We start from the raw sequence: 24,585 nt of genomic DNA, 5'->3' as shown, positions 1-24,585 counted from the left end.
CTCCTGAGGAACCTTTGCACTTGCTTAAGTGTATGAATTCCTACCTTTATTACTAAGAGCCTCAACAGTCATGTACCCTAATGGTACACGACTACATCAATATTTATTCATAATTCATAATAATAAACTCTTCCTCATGTTCAGAGGTCCCTAGTGCATCCATGCCTATCAGACACGAACACTCTTTCTGGTGGGTGTCTGCCCAGTCTTGCTTGCCGATCTGCAGAGGCATGTGGAACAGTGGCATCATATCCTTGAAGCACCATTCATCTCCAAAGGGACAGAAGTATCTGTGAGGTGCCAGTAGCTTTCAGGGACAATATGCCGTTGAGAAAGATGGAATTTCTCTCTCTGAATTTCTTTAATGCTCTCAAGACCTGTCTGTCAGGGCTAAGCGTGTTTTGGCAAGGGCTACGTCTGTCAATGGCATCTTCCCCTCATTGATTATGAGAGGATGCAACACCTTCAAAGCACTCGGAGAAGGGTTGGGGAAGAGAGATCCTCTGGTGACAGGGCTCCATCAGATCTTATGGAACCAGGCTTGTGATTCATCCTCTCTAGAGATGGCTGGCCTCTGGTCCCTGGGGGTCCCTTCTGGCCTTAGAATGGAAATTTGTCTCTCACTCATTACGAGAGAAATCTTCCTGTCAGACAGGCACAGACAACGCTATTTCACAGCTTATGGAGCATTCCTTACAACATTGACCCTGTTTATGGGAACAAACGTCAGCTTCAGGACATGCCTTCATGGTCTTCTGGTAACAGCTTTTCATATAGCTCCTGCTGGGACTGAGACAGGTCTTTGCTGTCTGGTCATGAAATTTGGAAACCGCTTGTGTGTAGATCTGACTTTACCTAGCTTCACTGTAGTTACATTTATACGAGATTTTCAATACAGATAAAGTAATTGCTTGTCTCTCCCCGAAAGCGAAAATGAGAACTGCAGGCTGTAGTGGGAGTGATAACAGACTGCTCTTTGTGGATCTTTGCGGATAAAGCTTTAAGGGGAATTTAACAGCCAGGCTGACAAATGTGATTTTGTATAAGGGCTCTAATTATGGTTCACACTCCAGAGGGAGAGGAGCAATTGCAAAATTGGAATGAAATTGTTCATTTGTCCCTTTTGTTCTTGGAAGCAATTGCTTTTGAACCACTCATATTTACTACAGATTTTTCCTACTCAGCTTTTAGTTACAAAGCCCATGCTTTTAGCCTGCTTGCTCCATTCAGAAAGGTAAGTGTGGCCAGCCTTGACACTTTGCAGACAAACTGCCAGCACGCTAAATGTAAATTTTACCTTTGTAAGGACATTGGGACTGAGCCATTGGTGAAAGATGATCCTAGAAACACTATTTCTTTGATGCTGAGCAACATTACTTATTCTGAAAATGGCTTAGATATAGAGCTTGAGCCTGCTGTCTACAAAGTCAATGTCAAAACTCCTCCCTTCAACAGGAAGCAAACCAAGGTCTAATTTAATGCTGCTGTATCTGATTGTCACAGTGGGTAGCAATAACATAAATGGCTGCTTTGACAGTGCTACAGATGTAGGCAGGAGTGATCGCTCCCATGAAAAACGAACTGTATCTCAAGGAATATCACTAGCTCTCAATTCAATGAGCCACTTAAGCACAGTCTTATTTTTAAGCAGATGGGAAGCCCTATCAATCAGTCTATCTGTAAAAACATCTTCATACCATTTCCTCTAAGCTGTAGTCTCTCAAGTATGAACACTAAAGCGCACTGAATTAGACAAAGTCCTTATGCTAAAATCCTTAGAAATCCTTTTTTTTTTTTTTCCAATCTTTATCTTATCTTGGATGAAGATATTACCTGCTAAATTACAACATTTTTTTCAAGCTTTTCAAGTTAATGTCTATTTAGACATTTTATCTGGATATTCTAAAATAAATAAAAAACAACTAGGTGGGTTTTTTTGACAACTAATATAAGTTTTCCTGTTTAATTTCTATGTTGAAGGGAAAGAGCTTTCTCACTCGCCAAATGTTCGAATTTATCTTTCAAAGCGTTAATGATTATCAAATAAAATTTTCCCACAGCCATTTCAAGAAGCTGCAGCTGGTTGATAGTAATCCTAGAGTAATACATAAATAAATGAAACCCATTCATGAGAGGGTTATTTAGCTGGGTTATTAGCCATATCCATAGACAGTTTCACAGCACAATAGAGAAATGGAAATAAAAAGGATGAAGAAGTAAATGTGGATTTAAGCTGCAATCATTGCTCTGAAATTAAACTGTATTGTTTAGAAATGAAACACATTAATGTCCTCATCATGTCTAGTAGGCCATGTAAAACCAGGTTAGTTTCACACTGCTTTTTCCGTTGCTTTGTTACCCAGGTCCACCTCAACATGTGGAAATAAATAATTTCCTTCTGATCAGAAGAACACAGAGAACCTTTGCTCAATACTGCTGTTATCTCCCACAGAAATGTTGTAACTTGGATCTCAATAGATGCAATGGTGACTACATTGAAAATTATATACCTGAGACCTCCGAGCCAGGCTAGATTACTCATACTCATCCTAGACAATGCTTCATTCTGCCACAGAGGAAGGCATTTCGAAACTTGAATATCTGTGGCAGAAACTGTTCTTTCATCATTAAAAAATAAGACTATATCTTCAATACCACACTTAGTCAAAGCTCCCACTGAAGAACGATGTGTTCCTCAATAAAGCAATTGAAACCTTTGCAAGAGTAAGGGTTTAATAGAAAGCAGGCAAGTGCTTTAATATTTGACTCTTAATCCTTGCTGTCACTGCACAATCCTCCCTTTTCCACCACTCAGAAGAAAATGGGGTCCTTCTATGCGATAGTCAAGCCAGTTCAGCCAAAACTGCAGCCCTTCCACTACAGCGATACCTCACTTCACAATCACTTGAGTGCATTGACAATGATTTCAATGTATGGATCACAGCTTTTTTTTTTAAGCTGCCTATAGAATTACAATATGAAAAACTTGATGAGAATTAAATCATTCTCACTCATTTAAAATCACTTTCCATCTCCCCATAAGTAAATAGTAATAAGCAGTTTAAAATGTTAATCAGTGTCACTTCTTTTTATAAAGAGCCCACTTGTGCCAGCTGCCTTTCACAGTTAGCAAAAGATAAAACCGCACAGACAGATGACAGTGCACCTACTCAGTCCCTTGCAAAATAACATCTAGGACTCCAGACACGGATAACTCTTCTGCCACCCAAAAGAACGGTGGTAGGGTGCTAGCCCAAAGCCCAGGGAAGATGGCAGAGAGATCTGCTGTGACTTCCAATGAATTTGGGTCATAGCAATGGGTAACAAACGACGCATCCATGGGACTTCAGTCCGTATGAGGCAGAGAGACAGGTGTTCAACAAACGACCTGAATGCTATGGCACACAACACCACGGTACCTAGCAATTAGATACTGAACCACAGGAGGGGCATTTGCAAGGCTGACAGTGGCACACAAAGGTCCCTGCACCATGAGGGAATGAGAGAGAGGCCCAGGCTAAGGACCACAGCCGCTAGGGACCACACCACAAGCATTGCTGGAAGTCTGAGACAGCTGCAGGGTAACAGGGTAACAGCAAGGGACACAAAATTCTGCCCAAGGTACCCCTTTAAGTACCTATTTCATCGCAGCAATGTAGTATCTCTAAGAAACCAGAAAATAAAACATGGAACGCATCCTGCATGGTAAAATCACGCCGGTTTTCAACAGCCTAATGCCCATACCACGAATGCATGCAGTAGGTAGAAAAGTCTCTCTCCGGCCTGATTAGACGTGAACGAGTATCCACGGTCTCAGCCACAGTGTCTTGTCTAAGTCATTCAGCTCTCCAAATCCCTGGACACACAGTGGTTCACAGGATGGATGGAAAGCACCACCCATCAGCACCACTCTGCACCATCCCTCAACGCAGCTCAGAGAAGTCAGCCTGAGCACACATGGGAAAGGAGACCCCCTCCATGAAGTCAGGTCCCAAAATACCTGTTTTTGAATAATAAATGGCCTAAATGCACAGACAGGTCCCTAAGTACTCATTACAACAAAGGCAGGATCTCTGCCGGGAGCATTTAAGAACAATCTTTCAGGCAACCAGTAGAGTTTTGCCAGGAAAACTTAAATGGCTTAGCTATTTAAACAGGTCTGACATTTTCCTGAATCCCTTTCCTGAACTTAAGCACATAAATTCTGTGTAACTGGCACGTTAGACAGCAAAATATTTCCCTGAATCCTGCGTAGATTCTTGGTGAAATTCTGCTGTTATCTTTACAGACGGCGGCACTGTTGTTTCACTGCTTAGCATTGGGAATGTTGTTCACTTGAAATAATGAACAAGCAGGATGTGCAAAAATAACATGATTCACTAACGAGACCCTACATACACAGAGACAGCTTTGTTTAAACTGCAGCCGAATTGCACAGCGTATCATCTGAGAACCCTGGTGCCACCACTGCAGTTACTGAAGCAGAAGCAGAGACCCCGACCTTCTAAAAGCCTTTTCACAAATCCTTCTCACGAGGCTTTGAAAGCCTCAGAAATCACTCAGTCACTTAGAAGTCAGATCGTGCAGAGGGATGCTACCTCTGTTTAACCTTAGGTTCTCTGAACACACAGCAAACTTCAAACAAAGAGTACCTGAATGTTAAATCATCAAAGGACTGTAGGGTGGGCCATACACGAGGTATGGACCAACTGGCAAAATACAGGGATTTACTTTTTTTTTCCAGTAAAATTCATGACTACTTAGTCATGTAAGTTTCTTATAGTCATACTACTATGTCCAGATAGTGCCTGGAATGAAGTAGGGATCAGTAAATTACTGCACAATGGGAACTGAAGCCACGAATGTGGTGGTACACCTGGAGGAGGAGTTCACTGAAGGAACAAGCTTTTCCAAGATCACAATCATAGAATCACAGAATCATAGAATTGCCTAGGTTGGAAGGGACCTTTCAGATCATCGAGTCCAACCATCAACCTAACTCTGACAAAAAAACATCACTAAAGTATATCTCTAAGCACTATGTCTACCCATCTTTTAAGTATCTCCAGGGATGGTGACGCAACCACTTTCCTGGGCAGCCTGTTCCAATGCTTAATAAGCCTTTCAGTGTAAAAATTTTTCCTAATATCCAGTCTAAACCTCCCCTGGCGCAACTTGAGGCCATTTCCTCTTGTCCTATCGCCTGTTACTTGGGAGAAGAGACCGACCCCCACGTCGCTACACCCTCCTTTCAGGTAGTTGTGGAGAGTGATAAGGTCTCCCCTCAGCCTCCTTTTCTCCAGGCTGAACAACCCCAGCTCCCTCAGCCGCTCCTCACAAGACTTGTTCTCCAGACCCCTCACCAGCTTCATTGCTCTTCTCTGGACTCACCCCAGCACCTCAATGTCTTTTTTGTGGTGAGGGGCCCAAAACCGGACACAGCACTCGAGGTGGGGCCTCACCAGTGCCGAGTGCAGGGGGGACGATCGCTTCCCTAGTCCTGCTCACCACAATGTCACAGCCAGCGACATGTCAGCAATTGATGACGCATCTCAAGCAACTCAAAGCTCATTTTCTTCCTTGCACTTTGGACGTCTCTCCCTGCAGCTACCTGCCGACGCAGCCGTCTGCCAGACAAGCTCCTCAGTGCTCCTGGCGCAGGCTGGAGGGTATCCTCCCTTGGGACAAAGCAGAGAGGCAGCCCGGGGAAGCCGAGTTCAGTGACCTCATTTCAGTGATGCGAATCACAGCTATTCTCTCGTGACCTAATGTGTATCCAGCCCAGGTGGCTTGGGAAGAGGCGTCCACAGCTGCCCGAGAGCCCCCCCTTGCCGCACAGCCCGGCCCTCCCTGGATGCAGCTGAGGATCTGTCTCAGACCTATTTTGTGGAACAAAAGCGGGTCCATTTTCAAAGCTTGTTCATATAATCCGTTCAGATGGTTTTAGAAGGGAAAAATTAAAATGCAACCTTACCAAGCAAAAACTTAAAACCTGCCCAGCTTCTGAGCTGTTTATTTTAACCGTGGTTTGAAAAGTGCTGATGGCAGACTGTAACACGGCACATATGCAGCGCAGTTTAAGGGTGTTTGACAATTCATCAAGAGAAATTAAGTGTAAAGCTGCATGGCACTGCCTGAATATGCTTAATAAATTAGGAATGAAACAAGCACTCCGTTAACGAGGAAGATGTAGCCAAAGCTGATATCATTCTGTCCTCAGACGGCTTGAAGGATCAATAATGCAAACATTAAAAAAAGAGAGCTAATGCAAGAGCATTTTTACAAGAAAAACAACCTAAATTTTAATGACAAAGGGCCAAATTTGAAATCATGTTTTTTTAAACACATTCAAAAATTTATAGGAATAATTTTTGTACTAGTATTTACAAAAGTTTGTATGCTGTAATGCTATTTGTATGAAAAACTTGTATTCCAATACTGAAGCACAGCACATATCAAGACATTTTCACATGTAGCTGATAGTTCAAACAAAAGAGAGTCCTTGGCACTTGCTCTGATAGCTTGCCCAGCACTTATATTAAATAAAGAACCACTAGTATTCAGGTTGTGAGTCTTCAAAACAGCATTAGCTATTCTGCGATGAGTTTCTCAGGCTTTTCTGCTAAACTCTTCCATTGCTATACACGTTTATCACAGAAACGACGTGACTGGCCATCTCAGTTGAGTGCCCAGACCCAGCTGAGGATTCACCAGGACAGTGGGTGCCTCTTCAATTCCGCCTTGAAAAACCCACGTATCCCTGAGGAACTGACTGGTCTGCAGAAAGCCAAGAGTCACGCAAAAAGCTATGGGCAGGTTGTGTGCTGCATTAGAAGTTAATACCATTTATAACTGTTACCTAAACATCTCTTGTCCAATTGCATTTAAAACACCTCTTCCAGAACAGTAGCTCAAAATATTCTACAAACACTAAGAATCTTTACAAGAGTTTGTATGTATGGTTATTCTTTGTCTAGAGATAGGAAATTTAAAGCAGTGCTCAAATACTTTTCAATTGTGGATAATTAAAATAAGTATAATGCTCTTCACTTAGCCATCCAAATAAGATGGTTAATTTCCAGGGACACCAAGTATTTACAGCTTCTATGTATATCCTAAGTATGCAGCTTAGTTACTTGAACTGAGCTTTGTAAACAAATATGAGCCAAACTGACACCTTGAGGATCAGCTGGAGTTCCAATTAATGGGAGACCCACTGCTGCTAAAAATTGCCATAGCTACTTTGAATTCAAAGAAGTTCTGACAATTTACACCAGCTAGAGGTCTGATGACTGTAGTTTAAAATATTTATATAAACTGAAAGCTGTTTTGCAGCAAGATATTCCAATTACAGTATGCAAACACTTCTTGGCACAAGCAATTAAATATATATTTTGCTTATGTAAAAACAGCAGCAGTTGACCTGGGAAGGGAACTCTGCTTGTTTCTCTGCTTTATACAAGGCTTTGCTGTAAATAAAAAACACATAAAATTGTCCCTAGAGTAACTGTTCATATTGGTTCAGCATATAGTCTTTAGTAGAAGCAGAAACACCTGTTTCTCTCAACTCTGAGCTGTTTTAATTTTTGCTAATGACTACCTAATCCTGTGCTTATTGAGCAGTACCCCTTTTCAAAGCACAATTTTTCTTGCTGGTTGCAGCATAAGCAGGATTATGTGAATAGGCTGCCGCCGTCCAACACCGTCAACTCCAAATACATGTTTTAAAGGCTTGAGTGGGATTTTTCAAAAGTGTCTGAGCACCAGTGTAACACCGCTCCACCCTGCAGGAATTGCTCTGAGGATAACCTTAGCCCACTGCCAACTGCCTCTCTCACCTCAGAAACATTAGGAATCCTGAGCCCTTCACAGTTTTTATACGTTTGATATTGCTGAAAGCACTTACAATAATATCTTAAAATTTGAAATGTGTGAAATGAGCATTTTTAAATACACGCCCCCCAAATACTTAATGCTTTCTGGCGCGGCTGGCAGAAAGCTTTTTGCCTTTTTGCACCTTAAGGTGAAGCAGCCCTCGACTCATGGTTTTGCCACAGCAGGGTGTTTTGATGCTGTTTCACCTGTCTCTACAGTAACTCCTAAATTTAGGGGCCCCCAGCTGAGAATAAAAATGCTATTATTGGCAGAGCCAGGCAGGGGTTTCGTGGCGGGGCACAGGACATGGTTCAGTGCCAGGCAGAGGTTCCATCAGCGTTGGATTGGTGCTGCTGAAAGACAGGGAGTAATGGCTTGTAGTGGGGGCCACCGTGGTGAAGCTCTACCAGGTCTCACGCTTTCCCTCTCCCACTTAGGCTGCATTAGTGCAGGTTCCCTAAGTGACATTATGTTACGTTATCCAGGCACACGTCGTTGAGATTCCTTACGTCACCCCATCCACAAGAAAAAGCCAAGCACTGCAGTTTACTGTCTGCACAAATGATCTATTTGTTTTTCGAATGGTTGACTTGATTTTAACAGGATTGAAAACATTATTCATGATTACTGAAGTTGGCCAGTAGATTTAAACTTTCTTTTACCTAATATCTTAGCCATATTTGTAAGGCATTTGAAGTTTATGCTTCTGAATGCCATGGAGTGATTATTTTCATACAGAATGAGGCCAGGAAAAACCTATCTCTTTTGGATGCAATTCAGTGCTTATTGAATAGAAATAGTGTGTGGTCCCCTATAACTTAAAAAGTTGTTCCTTCTTTATAACCATCTCAATCTGTTTGATATGAGTGATGGCTTACCAGACAGTCTATTAAGATCACGGACTATGGCCACCCTACACAGAGGAAGAGTTTCCTACATCAAAATCTTCCAGCACAAAGCAGGTGGCAGCTGTTTCAGCAGCTTCTAATTTTTCACTCCATTCAACACGCCCCAGCAGTGGCAGGAATATTGTGCCTTGGACTGAGCATTTCACAGCTTTCATCCACAGGAAGACCCAGCCCTAGGCTGAATCACCTATCCCCAGAAGAAATGTTACTATGACCTCCAAAAACGGTCAGGACTCTTACTGACAAATCACAGAAAGTAAAATATCCTGTTGGGCTCACTGCAAAAATTAGGTTTTCTGGTTCCTAACCATCCCCATGTCTCAGTGTGCTATATAAATGTATGTTCTATTCATTGGGTAGCAGGGCAGCTAATATAATAAACCCAAGATCTTTCTTAATGCAGTATTGAAGGTATCTGGCATTTTTGGACACTGGTTCAAATTTGGAAATGTTTGAAGAGATTGCACTATCAGGCTTCTCCAATTTTTCATTTATGCCAGGCTGAATCTCACCCTTTATGAACATATAGTGGTAATATGGATAAAAGGAACTATATTGACATGGTCTTCTCCTGTTATTCTGCTCCTTATAGTATGTTGCTGCATTTTCTTACGTGCAAGCAGCAAGACCTCGTAACAGCAACTGATTAGTTTAAGATGTCATTTTAAGACTAAGAAATGGTAAAATCACATGAGGAGCCACAATGGAGTGACTTGTACAAGTGAAGATGCTCAGCTCAGCATCTGTGCGTGCCTTTTTCACAAGCTACCTCACTGTCAGTTTAAGGTGCTCCATAAAAGGTGATAGAAGTCCTCTGTCCGAGCTAACCTTTCTGAGATGCCCTCAGAGAAGAGTCATACAAAATTAGTCGCATTTAGCCACCCTCAGGGTGACAGAGACATAGGTATCTGTGGCAAGAGCCACAGTGGAAGAAAAAAACCTCCTGCCATCTTCTCAGCAGCTGCAACTGGAAAAAGGTGAACTTACTGCTGTTACTGTTCTCAGGCATTTGAGGAGTAGCCAGATTCAATTGAATTTCCATATTTTTATTTTAGAAACCAAGCCCACTATTTTAGCTGCTGTTTCCGATGAGCACCAAGCATTCTCCTGTTTGGTTAGACTTTTCAGCCACCAAGTCCCAGTTTCACCTTAATGAGAATGAAGCATGAAACGACTGCAAAGCCAAACACTGTAGGGTACCAGAAGTGCTGTGATACAAACAGTCTGCTCACCCATCAGTTTTTTCCTAGCAAGGAAAGTAACTCCACATGGGAAAGCTATAGGGCAAAACTGCGGTTTGCTTCTGAGGAAATTCATTCACGGACATCAGTGTCCACAAAGGCATTAAAGTAACATGGCCACTATGTCAAAAGCCATTGATAACACTGCAAAATCAGCATGGATGCTTGATTTTTACTGTTGCCAGAAACAGGCCACTGATTCCTCAGATCTGCATGGCTGACACACTGCCATCAGATCTAAGCTTAAACTGAGAAGAGGTATGAGAGATTTCTGTATCTATGCATGCTTCTTTGTGACTCCATACTGTTGTTTTTCATAAAGAAGTATTAGGAGGAAGGCAATAAATGGAAAGATCCCCACTAAGAGACGGTTTCTTAAGCTTTGGTCTAATTATAATGCAAACACTTTGAAATTCATCATTTTAATTAGAAGCAGAAAAAAGAAAAAACGGGTCCATTCCCCAGGTGGGAACTCCAGCTGCAACTGCAATGCAAGCAATACATAATACTGCACAACTCGAGCCTTAGTGAAATGCTGGCTTGTGTTTTGCCTAATGGCAGATCAATACCATACAAATGAAGCAATTACGTTTGTGTCATATAAAGCCTTATTTGGTCAGCAGCCAAAATGGGGATTAGCTGGAAGAGTTCCTAGGACTTTCTGTCTGAATAGTATCGCAGAAGTTAATGAGGAAGATCTGATAGGCTGAGACAAACATAAATGGTGCCAGCAATCAGACGAGATGGTCGGTCCAATAGCCAGTGTGCTGATAATTAAAATGCCCTGAAGCCAGCTGAACATCAGTCCAAGATCAGGTGAAATTATCAGATAAGGGCAGTGCAATCCCTCTGGCAACCAGCTATATAATGTTGCCACCATGGGTAGAGCCATGTACCCAGCGGCAACTGCAAATGCACCAGCACTCATACCAGTCAGACCAAGCACCGTCACCTCAATACAGTAATACTCATGCTTGTAATGCTTCAAACACAACCAGAGAGGGTACAGAGAAAAGAAGGAATGGAAATTACTAATAGACCTCTGCAGTGGATATGGAGATCCAACTAATGTAATTGCTGTTGTCCTGAACACATGCCACTTTTAATAAAAAAGCTGGAGGGAGTAGGCTCCACTGGTGATGGAGATTTCTGCTATTGCTTTCTAAAGGGAAGAGAGAACAACATGTGGTCATAGACCACAGACTGTTTAAGAAACATTTTCCCTGTCGTTACATGCTGTTACATGCTGTTTCCCTAAAGTTACATTTTCCCTATTGTTTGAACTCCAAACCAGTTTCTTTGCTCAAAGACACTGAGAAATCTACCATGGGGTTTGTTCTGAGGCACACACCTCTATGGATTTGAAATAATCATACAAACATGTGAAGTAGGAATGGACTTTAAATATTCACAGCACAATAAAACCTACGCTATTAGTCTTCACTGTCCCTCTGAGGTTGATGGGCAATTGTCATTACCCTCAATTTGCAAAGGTGAAACTGAAGCCAGAAGGTGAAGTGACCTCCTCCAAGACCCCCAGGCAATCAAAGCAGGATCATAATTAAGCTTATCAGCACAACATGACTTCCAGCCTCATGCTTCAGTTAACCACACTTCATTGCTGCTCAGAAAACTTTGGGCCTTGTCAGGAAAGTGTTCATAGAGAATTTATCCTTCTGGCCTATCCAATGGAAATCACCTCCTAGAGATAACTAAGCTTTAACTTCTGTGCACATTCCCTCGACTCAGTCTTTAACCATGAGATACTCCTCATTTTTCTGCACACGCTGCCAAAAGTGAGGGGCAGCTAACCTGAGTCGTCTCAATCCTGTAAAAAAAATGCTTCCACCTTTTGACTCCACTCCTAGGGGTTCCACAGCGGTCCATGCTGTCAGTCACTCACCAGCTACATAAGGCTGCTTGGGAAGTTAAGGGCTCCCTTTGCCCTGGCAAAGCAGAGATACAAAGCACTGACAGTTATTTCACTGAGTTCAGATACTGTCACTCCTTTTGCTTTTCCAGCATGAGAACAGGATTTAGATGAGAACAATCTGACTGACTTTTAATTCCCAGAAATCATAACCGAAGGTCAAAACCAGCTTTTGTGCAAGCTGGGGAGAAGACCTTCTACTACACAGAAAACTTAAACATTCCTCTCCATGAACTCTTACAACTTTCCAAATACTCCTGTAGTTCCAGGAGATTAAATGTGATGGCTGAAGAGGTCCCTTTCACATCCATAATGGTCAAAAAAGGACCATAGCATAGTGCAGCACGGAAGGCACCTCAGGAGGTGTCTGGTGCAACCTCCTACTAACACAAGGGTGAGCTCTGAGGTCAGACCAAGCTGCTCAAGGCTTCATACAGAGTCGGTTTGAAAACCTCCAAGGATGGAGACTGCACAAACTCTCTGGGCAACCACTGTCACTGTCAGACTGTCCTCAGGCAATCAGGGGAAAAAGTTCCTCATTACCTCCAGCCTTAACTTCTCCTGTTTAAATTTATGCTCACTGTCTCTTACCTTCCTGTCCTGCACTTCTGTGAAGAGCCTCACTCCATCTTCTCGAAGACTTTCCCATAGGCACTGTGGGCTGCTGTTAGGTCCCCCCCAAAGCCATCTCTGCTCCAGGCTGAACAAGCCCAGCTCTCTCAGCCTCTCCTCACAGGGTAGGTGCTCCAGCTCCAGCTTCAGCTTGATCACCTTCCACTGAAATTGTTTCGATTTATTGATGTTTTTCTTGAATTAGGAGGCCAAAAAAGGATGCAGTATTCTAGATGTGGTCTGAATGTTTGCAATTATTTGATTTGATGCCACAATATCTTCTCTTCTAGTCTACAAATTGGATGAACTAAAAGCACTCTAATTGGAACTGCCTTGGATAATTGCCCACTATCTAAAAAGTGATGCCAAAAGTAGCAGCCTGCTTATTTAACTGTGATAGAAACAACTCCTAAATCCTCAAGAAACTGCGATGACTTTCTGTTCCCTTTCAACTACACTTTCATAACCTGAGTTTTGCACAACCAGAACCAACTGTCAAGCGTTCATGTGGATTTAAAGGAAAAAAAAATCATTGGCAGGCGATGTTAGAATATAATTAAAATAGTAACATATGCTGAATAAAACCTGAGACAATGGATCTTGGAAAGCACAGAGTGTCTAAATGTAGGCTGGTCCCACAGCTTTACACACAGAAAGACATAAACTCTTTAATTTTAAAACGAATAAAGAAATGAGCATCAGCCTACATCCCGGCTCTTACTGGTTTGTGTTGCAACCAGTAAAGAGCTTTTCTGGAAACCTTCAAATCAAAAACTGAAAATGTAAAAATCTGAAAAATTGCCTAGTAATGTTTGCATTTAGACTGAAATTTGGGTGATTTGACTTATTTAGAAAAAGTTGAGACGTTCTGTAGGAAATAACTTGCAGATTTCCAACCAGGTCTGATAATTTTTCTATTGACTCAGAATTCTAAGATCCAAAATAGATCTGAACCACAAAAATGACACAGCATAAAATGCTATAAAAAGAATTTCCACATGGCTGTGTGCAAAAACAGGTGCCTGCATCCGTATCAAGGAAGCCAAAGGTCTCATTCTAAATGTAAAAGCCTCTCTTATGACAACCACTGTTGCAAACTTCGGCTGCGCTAGATGGAACCATATAAGCAATATATCGGAAAGAGCCTAATGTGTAATTATGTATAGACGAAGTCTATTCTGGAGGTAACAGATGAGCTGCCAGATGTTGGGGCTGCCCTCACCTGCAGGCCTCGGTCATCCCTGCTGCTAGTAACAGAAGATGCAAGGGGTCTGGATCTTCCTGCACACAGATGCTATTCCTGGCCACGTGTGGTGGTGGGAGAGGGAGGAAGGAAAAAAAAAAGCTGTTTTCTCTGCGTTCTGGAGGCAGATTATTCTTCTCGTGTGTTCTTTTAGAGTAGAAAGAAATAACTGCTGTGTAACTATAAAACAGGTCTCTATCAGGTCAGGTTTGGACCACTTTCGCCCAGTTCACTTTCCGTTTTTAAAAAAGTTCACTCTGACTACAGAAAACTGCCAATCCTGCCAAAACCTGTTAAAAGAGAGTCTCACTCAACAGAAGAGCATACAGCATTGTTCAGCATCATGTGATTTGCTAAAAGATTGCTAAAAGATAGTTAAATAGGAGCTAAATCCTTCCTCAGCTTTGATTTAAGCTCTTACTCAGTGACTTAATTGGAATGGGAAGCAGGGTAAGGAAGACAGAAAATGGGAGTAAGGCTTCTAGCTGAGGTAGCTAAGAGCAGTGCTTTTGACCCTACTTCCTACAACACACAAGGCAGACCTGTTCAGAGAAATAACTACTGATCAACCACAAGTCACCATTTTTTCACACAATCTTTTAAACTTGTGTTGCTCAGCAAGATGCACATACGGCCATTTTTATCTGGAACCTGAGCACCTTGGGAATATCTTGCTGACGTGGGGCAATAGCTGCATTTTGGAATGTCATGCCAAGGTACGCAGTAGCTTAAAAGCTATATTAAAACTGCCCAGGGAGCTGGAGCTGGAGCTGGAGCTGCGTGTCAGTCCCAGGTTTCCTGAATCTTGTTTTGTGCTTTTTTTTATTGTTAACATTTTCACCTTTCGTTCTAGGATGTTCACTTCCTCCATAATGCCTACTCTGTCGCACAGCGTGCTGGTCTGACATACAGTTCTCAGCTCAAAGAAACTCCACAAGAGAGAAAATAAACTTTTTTTCCTACTTTTGGTTTGGGATTTCTCACAAGACCCAAGGCTGCATAAAGACTAAATGGACATTTACTGTCTCTCGGGAGTCCATCTAGTATATACTGTCAATTGGACGTGTGCAGTTTTGCAACTATCACACAGATTAATCGCCAACTGTTATTCAGGTGCTATTTGTTCCCCAAATGTCAGTTCCACAGAGAGCTATTGTTACAAGCTGCTGAGATGCCTTTCAGTGGCCTGCTCCCTTGCTTTAGTCTACCTACAATTTACCTGGACAATTATTATCTTAGTGGGATAGGCCTTTTACTTGGCGGGAACTGTACCATCAACTTCAAAGGGTAGCTGGCTTGTGACCTTAATAAGTACATATTCTGAAGCCTGGCAGTTTCCTGGGAATTGACACCTAAACAGCCAGAGAGTTGTAACGAAAAGAGAAGAGAGAAATAATAACGAGCTGCATTGTTAAAATATAATGGGCTGCATCTTGCCCTCTGCTGAGCTGCTTTACGAGGGATTGGAGAAATGGCAGGGAAAAGGGCAGAAGAAATTATTTCTGAAGTGCCAAGAAGCAGAGTTTGTTCCTCGGAGGATCTATAGATCTGGAAACAATGATAGCCCTTTTGTATCCCGCTGGCATACTCTGAGGATTACTGCTTATCAAACCTTGGCAAACTCCAGAAAGTCAGTAAGATGTGTGCATAGCAATGCTATCAGGTTTTTGTGAGATTCTGGTCTTCACTGATAGATTTAGGGAAGTGCATTGGTTATACTTAAAAATATGCCCCTTTTTACCTGATGGAGAAGTAAACAGCCTGACAAATTTCATTTGAACAGATTTCATATTGTGAAGCTCCTACTCTATTTGCATTCAAATATTTCTGAAGCAGAAAAACAAAAAAAGAACTGTGATGATTGGTTTTGATGCCTTGATTTCTTTCTGATTGTAGAAAATAAGCCTGTTATAAAACTTGTGCTGCTGCTGACTACCATGGACTGGTTCAAACGATGCTTCTATATGACACAACAGAAATTTCACCTTTAGTAAACACTAAATACCAAAAGGACAAAGCTCTTGTATAAATATCCTGTAAAAAAGAAAATAAAGAAAAAAAAAGGCTCATTGTGCTGTTAGGCCAATGCTAAATCCGAAGAGACAGAATGGTAGTTTCACCTTTTATACTGATTATACTGCTAATTTAAAAATACCTAGTGCCATTGCAATGTTTAGATAAAAAATTACCTTTCTAGGCCATATTTTATTGCTGTTTCCATGCTCTGTCCTTTCACTCCTGCTGAGAACCACCTCGTTTCACAACTGTTCTCACTAAAATCCTGTGATCTTTCCTGGAGTCGGAGTAGGATGACACTAGCAGAGAGATGCGACCAAAATGGGAGCTGGGCTTCTTGGAAGAGCTTTGCCTTCTGTCAGTGGCTTCTAATGTCATTTGTAGTGTAGGAAAACCCAAATTGCAACAGAACAAACTCCTGTGACTTTTGCTCTCTCCTTCAGAGCACAGAGAACTTTGTTCAATTATGAATCCCCCCCCTGAAGTCTGAGGGTGAAAACTTCCTGCAAGCGGCAATGAAGAAATAGGCTCTATGGGGCAAGGTAGATCAGAGATGGCTCTTTGAAGTACTTGAAAGATATAATGATGCTTGCTTTTCTTTTTTTTTTTTTCCCCAGGACAAAGAAAATTCAGTGAGTGCAGCATCGTGGTCACTAATGAATTGTTTTCTTCTAAAAATACAAGTATCAGAAACTTTGCCAATAACAATGTTCTTCACTGCAATTTGGTGACTTAAATCAGGATCATTACAATTTCCTGCCCCTATATGTAAAAATTGCAAGAAAGGGCAAAACTGCTCCAAGTAGATTTTGCTTAAATACATTTGTTCATACATCTTGCACTGGATCTCATTAGCCATCATCAAATTTTCCTCTTTTTTTATAGCACTCTTTTCATATGGGGAAGACACTTATCTTGATGAAAAATGAGAAATTTAATCCAATAGGCATCACTGTGAAACAGAATAAACTGGGATCTGATCTGATCTCTGTTCTCGGTGCTCTAGTTTTACTTCTAAAACAGACATTCTGTTTTTAGACAGAAATAATCCAGGTAACTGAAACTAAGTACGTCTCCCAGGCTCAGCTTAAAGAACAACTTGCTAACATTATTACCAGGCTCTCTCTTCACTGATCTTTTGACCCCTGACTTTTATATTCCTTGCTAAGCAGTGGCCCACTCTCTGCCTTTTTACCTAGTAAATGTTATTTTTAGTTGACAGAAAACCCAACAAGCCCTGAAGGATCTGACCTGCTTGAGAAAAGTCCAGGCTATAAGCTCTGACACTGAATGGGTAATGGGGTGGTAATTCAAGCCCTGTTATACCTAAAGTGAAGGGAAGAATATTATGCAAAGTCATACAGTATGATCTACATCATCAGTCAAACAGGATAATGTTTACAATACGCATAAAATGTTATAGATCACATTCTAGTTTACAAAACATTTTGTATCACAGAAATAAATGACCTTGTAAAATCCTGGTACGGGAAACTCCTGACTAAAATCCTGTTCTTGTAAATACCAACAGACCATCCCATAACTACGCAGAGATTTGTGCTTTCTCTGCCGCCCCTTGCTTTAAAACAATAGAGGTCCATCTCAGTAATGTCACAACACTCGTTTTTTATCCTCAAACTTCCATTATTCACCAGTTGTCTCTGTATCTTCTCTACATCAAACACACATAACATCAATTTCTAGCTCCTTCAGTGCTTTGCTGCAATTATTGCCTCTATGGATAACTCACTGATTATGGGCAAGACCAAGCATTCTGGCAGGAAAAGAGAAATGTGAAAAAAAAAAATCGGACCTGCTTCCTCTGCATCTCCCCTCACTGTGAAGGTCACTTATCTTTAGAATGATCTGGGGAGGTCTTTGGATGCCAGTGTTGCCAGCTGGAGGACAGCTAGCCACCAGAGGAAATACCCATTCTTGTCTCTGAATTGCCAGAACGCTCAAAAGCACGTAGGGCATGGACCTCGCCATGCTGACCCAAGTGTACATTAACTTTGCCTATTTCTTTGCCTTTCTAGAAACAGGAACACACCATTGAGTAAACAATGCCGCCCAGATGCACAGAAAGACCACATGTTAGAATAGCTACATCAAAGATATCGGTTCAAAAAATAAAAATCTAGGAAGTTCTTTGAAAACTGAAGACATAGGGAGCACTGAAGAGTGGTCCAGGGAAATGCTTACTTTATGATACAACACAATTTGCACAAGGAAGCTTCACTCATGGCAAAATTCTATTTTTGTGAAGATTCATGGACTTCTGCAGCACGAAACCTTTGAAAAACACTAGTGAAAGAACTTCTCTATAGTAAGCAAATTTTGACTCTGTAAGTAATTTGGTTGGTCAGCTCAAACATTCTTTCCTAGTTTTGCTCTTACTCCAAGGGAATCTGTGAATATCACAGACTTTTTTTGTACGCACTAATCCAATTTTATAAATATCATAAGAAACCAGAGAATGCAAGAAGTTTTGATGAAAAATTTTTTATCTATCCTTATAGGTGACTGTGTACCAATTACGATTCTTTTCCCATGGAGCTTGATGTTAATTGTCAATTCACTGATCTACAAAAACAGGGTAAAAAGAGAACTGAGGTATATCTCAGCATAATGTATTAAGTTCACAATAAACAGCTTTGACAATGAAAGACGATCTGGGAATTCCTTCCACGATAAGCTCCTTATATTCTGGTCTCCAAAAACATCAAGGACAGAACTTAATAAAAAGTTTAATGGTCCCATCGGAAGAAATTATGCTATAAGATTTACCCTTATTTTCCCAAACTTGTTTCAGGTCAGTGAAAAATGCGACAAAAAAAATTAAATAATAGGGAATATCCCATCCATCTGCCAATATTTTGTATTGACGTACATGCATTACCAAAATAAGCTTTCCTTCAACAATAAAATTCTAACGAAGGGACCACACTGGATAAATCCTTGAAAAACAAAGGCAATATTGTCAGCCATCGTACCACATTGAAATAAAGCAATGAAAGAATGGCTATTTTAGAGATCTACCTTGGGAAAACAAGGACTAGCTGAAGTCACTGAGATCAAGATAGTAGTTTATAAAGACCATGCACAGAAAGAATTCCTTCATAATAGATCTTTACCTTATTCACACAAACTCACAGGTTTTGTCAAGAAAAGGTTACCTCCACCACAGATCCCTCACTTCTATGGTAAATCTCTTTCAGGTATTGCACAATTATATAAAACAGGAGAATCTGTAAGATGTTGACAGGGTACCGTTGGATGCCTTTTGCACTTCAAGCATTCTCCAGGGCACTCCTCCCTTGCAAGGAATGGAAACTAAAATCAATAGCTTCACGTACGTTGTACTTTGCACTTCACACAAGTTGCTAGAATACTCAGAAAATTACATCCGCATCACCTGCTTCACTGATGCATTTCCTACCTCATGTTAATACAAACACAGTAAAGAATGGATAAAGACCTGGCCGGTGTAAAGAGTCAGTTCACGTCACCAGCTGTCACACTGCAAAGAGCCAGCAGATATCACCATATGGCCCTTTTCTCCTTCCTCCACAGACCATAAACAATTCCTCCTAAAGTCAAAGTGCAGTTACGTTTTTACTATATAAAAAGAATAAAGACTTGAATAATTAAATATAGAATCCTAGGTTCATATCTATAAACATCAGCTGTAATTACAATAGTGGGAACTTAATATACCTCTTTATTTCATCAGGTTGGTGAACAGACATCACCAGTCTCTAAAATACATCAACACACCTGTTCACAACAGTTTTTTATTATTTGTCTAGATCTAATCCTGCCACACTTATCTGGCTGGGCTCAAAGTGTCTCACCAGACACTCATGATGTGAGCAGGTTTCACGCGTCCACACTGCATACTGTCAGCTGCAGGACAGGACATCCAAACGTCCTTAGTTAAAACAGTCATAGAATCATAGAATCATAGGGTTGGAAGGGACCTCTGGAGATCATCTAGTCCAACCCCCCTGCCAGAGCAGGGTCACCCAGAGCAGGTTGCACAGGAACGCGTCCAGGCGGGTTTTGAATGTCTCCAGAGACGGAGACTCCACCACCTCTCTGGGCAGCCTGTTCCAGTGCTCTGCCACCCTCAAAGTAAAGAAGTTCCTCCTCATGTTTAGGTGGAACTTCCTATGCTCAAGTTTGTGCCCATTACCTCTTGTCCTGTCCCTGGGCACCACTGAAAAGAGCCTGGCCCCATCCTCCTGACACCCACCCTTTCAGTATTTATAAGTGTTGATAAGATCCCCCCTCAGCCATCTTTTTTCCAGACTGAAGAGACCCAAATCCCTCAGCCTTTCTTCATAAGAGAGGTGTTCGAGTCCCCTAATCATCTTGGTGGCTCTCTGCTGCACCCTCTCCAGCAGTTCCCTGTCCTTCTTGAACCGGGGAGCCCAGAACTGGACACAGTACTCCAGGTGTGGCCTCACCAAGGCAGAGTAGAGGGGGAGGATGACCTCCCTCAACCTGCTGGCCACACTCTTCTTGATGCACCCCAGGATGCCATTGGCCTCCTTGATCACAAGGGCACATTGCTGGCTCATGATCATCCTGTTGTCCACCAGGACTCCCAGGTCTCTTTCAGCTGAGCTGCTCTCCAGCAGGTCAGCCCCCAACCTGTACTGGTGCATGGGGTCACAGAAACAATGATGGCAACTCCTCGTTTTTTAGCTCAACCTATCATTCAGCTTTGCATCAAACAACTTCAAGGTACAAAAAGTAGAGAAACCTTTTAGGGTACCTTTAAGACAACTTTGCCCCTACTTTCTTTTTCATTACCTCTAAGAGTGGAGAACTCTTTCATGTTCATCACTATTCAAACTTGTTTATGATGCCTACATATCTAAAAGAGAAAAGCAGAGGCATGCAAGGCATAGGATTTGCATAGTACAAGATCTCCAGGTGTTGCCCTCTAGAAACACAGATTACTGCAAGTGGCAAGGCAGACGAGTCGGGGGGGGATCCACAATGGCCAGAAGTCTGGCCACGAGAACATCTTCTAATGACAACATATTTACAAAGGCAGGTCCTACTAAGCAGACAAGCAGCACGCTCTTTACCACCTTTGAAAACACCACCTTCGGACAGAAAAACGCATTAATTCACACTGATTACTACACAGTAGTTTTGGAAGGATACCTACCGTGGTAGGAGGAGGGAACAGTAAAGACAGCTGGGTAGCGCCATGAGAGAAACTCAAACTTTGTTGTGATGAGAGCCTTTGCCCTCAATCCCATGTTCCTTCTCAAATATGTCAGTCTTTACAACATTATATGGAAATGAATATCACTGTAAAGGAAGGACGGAAGGAGACACACATGATGTGTAACGTGGTACTGCCCGGTAGGCATAAAAGAAACACACATCAGGCATTTCCCATTCTCCTCCATCCAGTGATATGCATGAATCCTAATACTGCACCAGCACTGAGAATAAATCATTCCAATTAGCCAATAGGTACTGGTTGAACACTGCAGGAGTGTAGCATGAAACCCAGTAAGGAAGAGTCTCAAATTAAAATCCACTAGCCTGCTCATGTGTAGGGTCATGAGCAACAGAGAGACCAGTCCCTGGATCACTCTGACAGGTGGATTTCATCTGCATGAGTGAAGTGATGGGTATGTGCTCTGTCATGAACATGAGCCCAGTGATGTGATGGCAGGGAACCATCGCTAGTCTTACCCTACAGGAAGAAGTCTAATTTAGATTACCCAACTTTCTGTCAGTGTTAGATGTGTAAAAATATATGGTCTGGCTCTCCATACACTCACATCAATTGTATGCAGCTGTTACTACATTTCCAATGAAAAACTCCTGATTTATAATCATCGTAAGTAGGAGGAGGATTAACACTATAATATCTCTAGTGAAATAGGTGTTCAAAGAGTTTAGTGTATAATTTGATATGAATAATTCATTTGAAAAAATTGATATTTTTCCCTAGTCCTGAACAGCCCAAAACCAGAGTGTGAATGTTTAACATTTATAAGCTATTTGCAATTATTTGTGAACTACATCAAGTAATTTGTGATCTACACATAACTCAAATAGGAAATTATGATTATTAAATAAAATATAGAATTTACAACTCCCATAGCAAATTATGTCTTTTGACTAATTTATATAATGAGCTTAGCTAGTCTGCCCTTCATGGATTTCAAACTGCATGTTCAATATTTGCAATTATCTGTGCAGGCAGCAGTTACATAAGTCATCTGATCAGTAACAGAAACACTACCACGTGGGAGTGGGATGCAGTCAAAATAGCAGAACCAGCACGTTCTACAGTTTCAAACAATTCAGGAAATACTGAAGCATGCAGTTGAAATTTACAGCTGAGTCTTTTCTGTTCAAAAGCACAGGGGTAGGAAGCTTTTCCCCTCTTCAGTAAGTACTACTGTCTATAGACACACATGGAAGAGGTGGTACGAATACGAGGTATTGCTTGTTCTTTCTTTTTGTCCAGAACATTAAGTGTGTTGCTTAATGTTTTTAATAGGTAAGCAGCACTGACATGTTGCCCAAGGTTTGTCACTGGGGCTGGAGAGGGAATGGGGTGCAGAAGGAGAACAAGCAGCTTAGCACATGTGAAAAACAGGCTCGGGAAAGGCATGGATGCGGACAGCCAGTCGAGACAGCTTGAAAGAAAATTTGGTCCAAGTTTCATGTTGGGTAGGATTTCCCCTATTCCCCTTTTCAAAACACATTTGAAGGCAGGATGTGAAAAACTAAATGCTTTTGATCACATCACCCTAATGATAGTTGCTGACCCGCAGTTAGACCAAACTGTGGCCTCACTGAAACGTACAGCAGCTTGGTCTTCAGCTGGGACGGAACCAGGATTTCACACTTGATGCTTACAACCGTGGTTGTGCTCTTCCTCTCTGTTCTTATTAAACCATCTTACTAGGCCCTCTTCCTTCTAACTGCTTTATGTCTTGTCCCTATTACTCCTAGATATTTTTATCTAGCCAACTGAACAAACCTGAAATAAGCCCCAATTTGACACAAACCAACTTCCACTGGCTACTAGTGCTCATTATAACAGGCTGTCTCTTGTCGATGGTGTTGGGGTACTCCGCAGAAAAAAGTGAGAGGGACTGAAGAGCACCATAACGCATGCTTAGAGCAAACAGCTCACTGCTGGGATATATATTACAGCAGCTAAAGTGATTCCTAAAAAGTTTGCCCTAGCTTTGGCACGGTAAAGCATGACTGTGTCAGCAATGGGCATTTCTTTACTACGGGAAAACATCTCCACTAAACTGCAGTGCTGCCTACCAACCTTCTAGGTTGTCTGAAACACTGAGAAGGAGATAGGAATATATTAGATATATAAAATAAAAAATAAGGGCTTTGAAAATATACCCAGGTAATACATCAGCCTCTCCTATTATCTGCTGCTTTCTACCTTTAACAGCCCCATGAGTCTGGACATGTTTTTCTTTATATTTTTATTGTTGTTATTTTCCCTCTCTCATGTCCTTATGTTCTCATACTACTTTATTCATCAGAGAAAGTGTCGGTTTTTAAATCCATTCAAATATTGAATGTTAAGGACCAAAAATTAATATTCAATCACTGATTTTCCTTTAGACATACAAATCTTCTTTTGCTGCAGGTGGAAATGATTCTGATGATACTCCTATTCCCATCTGTGTAATACAGTTAAAGCTATTGAGGTTAAACTGGTGAGTTAAGAGTGAGCCAAGCTATCTGCATAGTGGTAATGATGTCTCCTCTGCAGTCATGGATGTGGACAGGTACCTCCTTAGTTATTTCCTGCACAGAACTATGGCCCCATCTGCACTTGCAACTCCTCCCTTCAACTTGCTTCCTTTGTGAATCTATTTCATCAGAGCCTGTTGTAATCCCTTATGATGAGCACATGGGTGAAATTTGACAAGTGGGGCGCTGGTTGCTCCGTGGGCCATTCCCTCTCTCCCGCCCGCATGCGCCCTATCGCTGTAAGACTCCACAGGCCACACTCCCTCGATCTGCGAGTTGCTCTTTTGGTTTGAAGAAAATTGGCAAGTCTACCAGAGGAAAAAAGGCAACTTTTCTTTGCCTTAAACATTAAAGACAACATAATGGTAAGTACTGCCAATTTTAACACAGAACTAGTACCTTTACTTCTGTCTCCCTGACAATTTGAGTGAAGAGCAAATGATGTTCTGCCTGTGAATTAAGACCTTGACTGAATGTGTCTGATACCATGGTAAAGAAAATACTGGCGAGTTTGAAGGCAGTACTGAAATGCATAATGCTAGAAACACAAACTTTTTTTTTTCCTAAATAAGAAGGTGCTTTACTAAAAAGTACTTTAATGAAGTTGCTTTAATGAAGGACTAATTGCCTCCAAGTGATGACATTTGAAAAAAGATGTTACAAGCAGCTTCTTATTCAGAAATTAGCAGCCAAGATCAATAAACAAAACATAAAATGTAGGCATATTATTGATGCAGATACTGATGCAGACAATGTAGGCATAACACTACTATAAAGGGTTGAATTTGGTGAAAAAAGCTGATGAAATAGAACAGCTGATGTCAACTCTATTGAGGCTGACTTCAAGTAGCTAGTGTTCAACCAGTTTGGTTTTTATATGGCCTTGAAAGATATGCCAACTGTAGCTGCTAAATCCATATTACAATTAGAAATGTTTACCTTTGTTGATCAAAAAAAAATGAAATGGAAGAAAAGAAAAATAACATACCATGT

At 41.5% G+C, this 24,585-nt stretch overlaps 1 protein-coding gene across 2 annotated transcripts in view; it reads right to left on the bottom strand.

The window, feature by feature from the left end:
* The window catches only part of GRIA4 (glutamate ionotropic receptor AMPA type subunit 4), a 229,394-nt gene that overhangs the window by 18,635 nt on the left and 186,174 nt on the right, over window positions 1–24,585 (bottom strand). The window lies entirely within an intron of this gene.

Source organism: Rissa tridactyla, chromosome 1 (assembly GCF_028500815.1).
Source record: "Rissa tridactyla isolate bRisTri1 chromosome 1, bRisTri1.patW.cur.20221130, whole genome shotgun sequence".
Lineage (NCBI taxonomy): Eukaryota > Metazoa > Chordata > Aves > Charadriiformes > Laridae > Rissa > Rissa tridactyla.
The sequence above is the reverse complement of the archived record's forward strand: the minus strand, read 5'-3'. Positions and strand labels throughout refer to the sequence as shown.